This window comes from Sciurus vulgaris (genome assembly GCF_902686455.1).
Source record: "Sciurus vulgaris genome assembly, chromosome: 4".
In the NCBI taxonomy this organism is placed as follows: Eukaryota; Metazoa; Chordata; class Mammalia; order Rodentia; family Sciuridae; genus Sciurus; species Sciurus vulgaris.
In genome coordinates this window covers 124,584,658-124,591,960 of record NC_136464.1, presented here as the reverse complement: position 1 = coordinate 124,591,960, position 7,303 = coordinate 124,584,658, and positions in this window count along the sequence as shown.

The following is a 7,303-nucleotide window of genomic DNA, read 5'->3' as shown; positions in this document are numbered from 1 at the left end:
TGCATCTCAACCCAACCATCATCTATTTAGTAACAATGACTTGCCTAATCCTATACTAGATAATTGTGGGTTGAGGTTCAGAGAAAAACAAACACAAAAACAAACAAAAGAATACCAAAAATGATATCCGAGGGCCACATGGCAATAAACTGCTACAACATAAGAGCAGTAGGTGGTCTTTACTTGGTTTGTGGCAATCAGTGTAAGGGTTGGAGTTCCAGAATCAGGAAAACAGCCAAAGGCATAAGCCTCCACATGATTATTGCTCAGTAGGAATGTACATCAAAAAGCAAACATCATTATGACTGCCTGCTTTATGTATGGACTGCTTCTCTCCTTATTCATGGCTTCAGCATATTATGCAAATCTCTTTATTTTAAGATTCAATCATAAATCATTTTAGTACTGTTTTGAACAAAATTTAAAGAAGCCTGCTCTCTGTGGAAATTAACAAATTTTATCTATGCACTTTTCCTGTCCTTTATAGTTTTACCATGATTTGTAATGTTTTTCCCTCCTCTGACACTATTCTCTGTACATATATTTCAAAAAGGACTTGCGGATATACTTATGCATATGGACCTAGGAGGGAAGGCATGTCAAGTTGTTGGTCATTCAGATTATAGTGGCAGCATCAAGTGATCAATTACTTGATAGGCCTTGCCATGTACCAAGCATGCCCTTGATTCTGGGGAGCCAAGAACAATATAAAAATAAAACAAAATCCCTCTGTTTTGCAGATTTATTTTCTATTTATACATATGTACAGTATATATACATATACTCATATATAAGAGTGCAGAAATTTCTTGTATGCATTTGTTTTTAAATAGTTTGTGTGCAAGTGCAGATGTGTCTGCCAATGTGTGTGGGCATGTGTTTTCGTCAGTTTTTTTGATGCTGTGATTGAAAGACCTGACCAGAACAATTTTGAGGAGGCAAAGTTCATTTGAGGAGCTCACTGTTTCAGAACTCTCAGTCCATAGATAGAAGGCTCCATTCCTCAGGGCTCCAGGTAAGAGAGAACATCATGGCAGAAGAGTGTGGCAGAGGGAAGCAGCTCGCATGATAATCAGGAAGCAGAGAGAGAGAGAGACTCCACTCACCAGATACAAAGTATATACCCCTAAGGCACCCACCCAATGACCCAACTCTTCCAGCCACACCCTCCCTATCTTCAGTTTCCACTCATTTACTCACAGGGGACTAATTCACTTAATGAGGTAGGGCTCTCATAACCCAATCATTTCTCCTCTGAACCTTCTTGCATTATCTCACACATGAACTTTTGGGAGCCACCTCACATCCAAACTATAACAGCATGTGTGCATGCATGTGTGTATTGGTAGAAACAAGGATCTGCCAATTTAGGGGGCTGTTTGCTGAGGTCTGTGGTGGATTTGGGTGCACCCATGTTCAAGCAGGCACAGAGCCAAAGCTGAACACCTCTGCATAACTTAAGAGTGGGAATTTCAGAGAACCCGTTGAAGGAGACTGGGATTGGGGAAAGTATGTAAGCAGAAAGGAAAGGAAGAAAAATGAAGGGATTTCTCATTAAGAGTAACAACACAAAAGAAGTTGGGAAATAATATTTACCGAGGATTGAAAGATGCTGCCATAGGTGTTTAATTTAAAGCCTTGCAGCCTCACCTATGCAATTAATATATCCTGTGTTTCCCATTATCAAGGTTTTGTCTGACATAGTTCAACTGTATTAAATTTATAACAAATAATATAATCAGACTTTTTAAAGTTCCAACCCTGCTAAAAATTTTAGTACCTACAGTTAAAATAAAAGCATATTTTTTTGTTTATCTTTTCCCTCCACAGGTAGCTACTATCCCAATTTTCATTTATTGTGCATCTGCATGCTCATACATGCACACTTATCATATTAATTGAATGAATTTAATAGACATTTAAAGTACATGTTCTTTCACCTGTTATTTACTCCATATTATTTTATAGGTGTATTTTGGAGAGTCTATTATATGAATTCACTTTTTTTAATAGATTTAATATTTTTTCTTAATTCTTCATTCTTTCATTGTTGTTTTGAGAATTTTTAAATTATATTTCTATTTTTTGTAGGGTTTTCCTGAAAATGTAACATGAATTCTTGAATTAGTAAAAGTTAAATTATTTAACATTTATCTTTTACTTCTCAAAAATGAAAGAGTTATGGAAGGGACATCTCCTGGCCCTAACAGCCACTTAGTCTGTAACCTGCCACAGAGTACATGCAACTCAGGCAAAAACATACAAATTTTGTTGTCTTTTCTCTCTTGTTTCTTCTCTCTCTCTCTCCCCTGTGGTACTGAATTTGAACCAGGGCCCAAGGCAAGTACTCTACCACTGAACTACATCTCTAGCCTTGTTCTTTCCTTTTGGGTTGAGAGTTTTTGTGTTGTTGTTTTGTTGTTCATTAGTTCCTTTATTCCAGCTCATCTATTGCTGAGTCTGTAGGCCTTTGGCCTTGTCACCTTCTGCATGGTCTCCGTGAAAACTCTGCATCTCTTTATGGACTGTTCATTTCCACTCTAAGAGCTGTGTCATTTTTACCCTGTCTGTTCTTGAGAACTTGACACTTTTCCCCCACCATTCACCACCACAAAGGTTGGGTTGTTGCATCTCAAGTCTTCTGATCTATTTTTTGTTTCCTCCTTATTTAATGAGATCTTTGTTGCTTTCTAGAAAGCAAGGTATGTATTTATTTAGTCAACAACAATTTACTGAGCACTTACCTTGTGCCAGTCATTAATTCTTGATACAAGGTACACATTATTAACTAAAACAGACAAAATCATTTTCCTTCAAAATGCTAGCTGTCATGCATCATTCCGGGTGTTTATAAATGAGACATTTATTATTGCCTTTGTTTTAGGTATAGCTAGTTCATTATATTGCTGGAAACAATTTATCTGACCTCCACATTAAATTAGATACACATATACAATTATGTTGAACTGATTCTGTATGGTCAATACATACATTATTTATAAGGTTTAGGCTCAGAATTTCTGAATTTCCATTTGGTTATTATTTGTTTCTGCTTTTTAAAAAGATTCTTAATAATTTTAAGCTTTTTTCTGGGTTATTAGTAGCAGTAATGACTTATATTAGCTTGTAAGATTACACTGACTCTAAAACATAAAATATTTAGCACATTGTTTAGCCTGATATAAGGTGCTCTATAAATAATAATTACCTATTTCTTTTCCTTCTGCCATGAAATAGAGCAGATTATTTCTTTATCTTACTCTGTCAGAAAATGAAAAATCTTAACTATACTAGAAATAAATGTATCCTAAAAAATTACACCATAAATTGTGTTACCCTCTCAGTAGTGAAATTTTTAAGGTTCGTTTGCTGATCTGAAAATGAATGCCAAATCATTAATTGCCTCAAAGTCAACTGATCATCTTTCTCTAACAATAGTGCTGCACTATGCAGCATTTTTGGTGTTACTTTGTTTTAATACCGTGACCACATTGTTTTTCTGTTGTTTTTATTTATAGGAACTTACAAAGTTAGCACAGAGACATCATGATATCAATTTTTTAATTAATTATTGTTGAATAAATCACTGCAGACAGCTCATTATTCATGTAAGGTATTTGGAGTAATATTCCATGCTAGGATTTTTCATTGTACATGTTCATTCTCTCTCTCCTTGTTTTTGACTGTCAGCTATAGAGGTAATGGGTGATTGCCTCTGTGTTCACTATGTTCAAAATAAATAATCTGTACTTTACTCTGAGCCTGGCTTCTTCCCATTCCCTGTAAACACAAGTGAAGAAGTAACCTTAAAATATTGTATTAGTCTGCTCAGGTTGCCATAACAAAATACCACAGAATGAGTGGTATAAACAAGAGAAAGTTGTTTTCAAAGTTCTGGAGACTAAAAGTGCAGCATGGCTAGTTTATGGTGAACTTTATGGCTTGCAGATGGTCACCATCTCACTGTGTCCTCTTGCAGGTTTATTTGTTCATCCATGGAGAGAGAGTTCTGGTGTTCCTTCCTCACTTATAGAAATACCAGTCCTTTTCTATTAGAATCCCACTCTCATAACCTCATTTAAACTTAACTCCTTCAAAGCCATGTCTCCAAATACTGCTCCATTGGAGATCAATGAAGATGCATCAAGCATGAAATTTGAAGGAGACACAGTTCAGAACATTATAGATATTTTTCCATAAATATGTTTCATTTGTCTTTCTTGGAGGCCTGCAGGATATTTTGTGTGTGTGTGTGTGTGTGTGTGTGTGTGTGTGTGTGTGTGTGCGTGCTGTGGATTGGACCCAGGGCTGCTTAACAACTGAGCTGCATCCCCAGCCCTTTTTTTAATATTTTATTTTGGGACCAGTTCTCCCTAAGTTGCTCAGGACTTTGTTAAGTTGCTGAGGCTGGCTTTGAACTTGTGATCCTCCTGCCTCAGCCTCCCAAGTTACTAAGATTGCAGGGATGGTCACCCCACCTGGCCAGGCCTGTAGGATTTGAAGGAGGTCATAGGTAATATAATCATAAAATAATTCTTTAAATGTATTAGTGTTGCTAGTGTTTACTTAGTTGATCATGCCTTATTTATACATATGTTCTGTAGTTATCATAATAATAACACAAATTCTATAAGGTTTTAGACCCATGACTCTCATCTGGTATTCCTAGAATCACGTGGGCTCATTATTCATAGCACACATGCCATTACCTATCTCCAGAGAGTCTGATTTACTCTACCTAAAACTCGAAAGAATATAGAGTTTTAAAGTCTCATGTATCATTCTAAAATTTTCAGGGAATATAAAATAACTTATCTAGATAGTTTACATATTCCAATCTACTCGTGCCCACAAGTTGTGCTGCACTTGTTCTATTTTTACAGCTAGATTATGTAGATATTCCTTCAAAATAAGTTGTCCATGTATAATATTTTGGTTGTTTAGCACAGAACGTGCATATAGTGGGCTATCCAAATTTATTTACAAATGTAATTAGCAGATTATTAACAAATGAATGGCAGAGGACAGTGGTACAAGACCTGTGAAAGACAAAGATATACTTCTAAAATGAAATAAATTCTCTTATTCAGCAGTTTTGATAGCCATTTTAAGAGAGAAAATGAAAGATAAAAAGAAATATGCAAATGATATAGGGGAAGGAATCATATTTAAGAGCCTCAGAGAACTTGAAACAAAAATTGGAATAAGAATTCCATCGAACCCAAAGGTGACTGCTTAGTACTGATTACGTCATTGTCCTTAGCAGGAGTCAATCCAGGTTGGTTTATTTATAACTCTAACTGCCATATTTTGCAACAATGTAAATCCTTGTGATCAAAGAGATCAGGGTTACTTTCAGCAAGGTTCTCTCTCCTTTTCCTCACATTTTCCTTGATAAGACCTGGAGGCTTGTGGCTTGCAGAGGCTGACTGCTCTTATAGTGGGAGCTGCTGACACGGTGCTGCTGACAAGGTGCTGCATAGCATTACCCAATAAAGTACTTTTCAAATGCTGTCATTACTGTCATCAGCAAAATATTCATTTTTCTTATAGAAAAGGAAGCAACATTAGTGAAAGGGCATTTTAACCCTGCAAGGAAAAAAAGAGAATTCAATTGAATTCTTTTGAATACTGTATAGACTAGAAATAAAAGAAGATCATGGTTATCTCTATAATCCTAAGAGCAGTTATAGTGTTGTGTAAAGGGAAGTGCTTTCTCAAAAAGACCAACATTTGAGATTGATACCTAGAGAAGAATTGGTTCTGTAAAGAGGTTTTCTGCTTGGCTAAACTGTATTTTCACACATAAAAGTCACAGTAGGAAAACCAAGTACCAGGCATTAGAAAACTTTTTTCTTTCTTCCTTTTTTTTTTTTTTTTTTTTTAATTTAAGGATCAATATTTGTCTTTAATCAGGAACAAATGACCTCTTTGGTCCTAAACATGAGGAAATAAATAAGTCTGACTTTCTCAGGAGATCAGTAATAGGACACAAAAATGTTAACTTCTGGTTCACAGATGCATTAAATTCAAACCAATCCACTGGTGACTTAACATTACAATATCCAATAGCTTTGTCAATGGTCTAAGTGAAATTACTTGACAGTCCCAGTTCAATTTCCAAACATACAAAACATAAATATAAAACATCACTCAATTAATGATTCCATCTTCAGCTGTGACCACATCCAAGCATTAAAGGGACATTTTCTCATCTGTAAAAGAGACATGTAATGCAGATGGGACACATTTCTGTATGAGTCAAGTAGAGATCTGAGGGCAAGGTCTTTTAAATTAGAAAATCAAAGTTGTCAGCAGTTAAGAATTCGAACTTTCTTTCTAAGTCTGTATTTGTCCATCAAGTTTTGAATACAACCACATAATTCCTTTTGAGATTCCTTTTCATAAGATTGTATGAAATTTCTCTCTGAATAAATTGCTCTTCTACTTGGGAAATTAATAAGAAAATTCAAAGCAGAAGGATATCATTACAAAATAACTTTCACTCACTGAGCCTAAATAGGATAATACTAAATGAGAGAATTAATTCTCTAATCCTGGGAAATGACCCATTTACTTCAAAGTATTACATATATATGTATATACATCATATATATATATGATATCATAAGATTTCCAATATATACTTCCTTTCATTTTTTTGCTTTTTATTTTACTTACTTATTTGCTATATGAGATAATTTATGCACCCCTGTATTAAAAAAAAAAAAGAGAGATGCCAACCTACTGCATCCTAAATCATCTTGAAAACAATTACAGGTATATTAGAATGTGTGGTATACATTTATTTTATATATGTTTCTTTATCTTTTTAACATTTTTGTTTTCTTGTAACTCAGAAGTGCCCTTTAATACATTCATTTATTTGGAAAAAATAGCTATTTAAAATTTTATCATAAAAATAATTTTCTTTCTAAATTGATAAATTTATTCACATTGTTTCTTACTTTATCTATAGTGATATAATCCAATATAGTTTGAATTTAGCCATGTGTTGCTACAAAATTAAAAATCCATTTCTATAGTCTTACTTCCCACCTTTCAAGTACTCAAAGCCACACATGGCCAGTAATTATCTAACTAGAGCAAAAGTTAAGCATTTCAGTCATTAAAGTGAGTTATATTGACTAGCACAGCTGTAAAATTTACCATGTTAATGTTTGTTAAATATACATATATGTACACACAAATACATTATTTATATATATATAAATTTGATCATGTGTATGTATATGTATGTGTGTGTGTGTATGTGTGCATAAACAGCCTTCTTCCCTCAGCA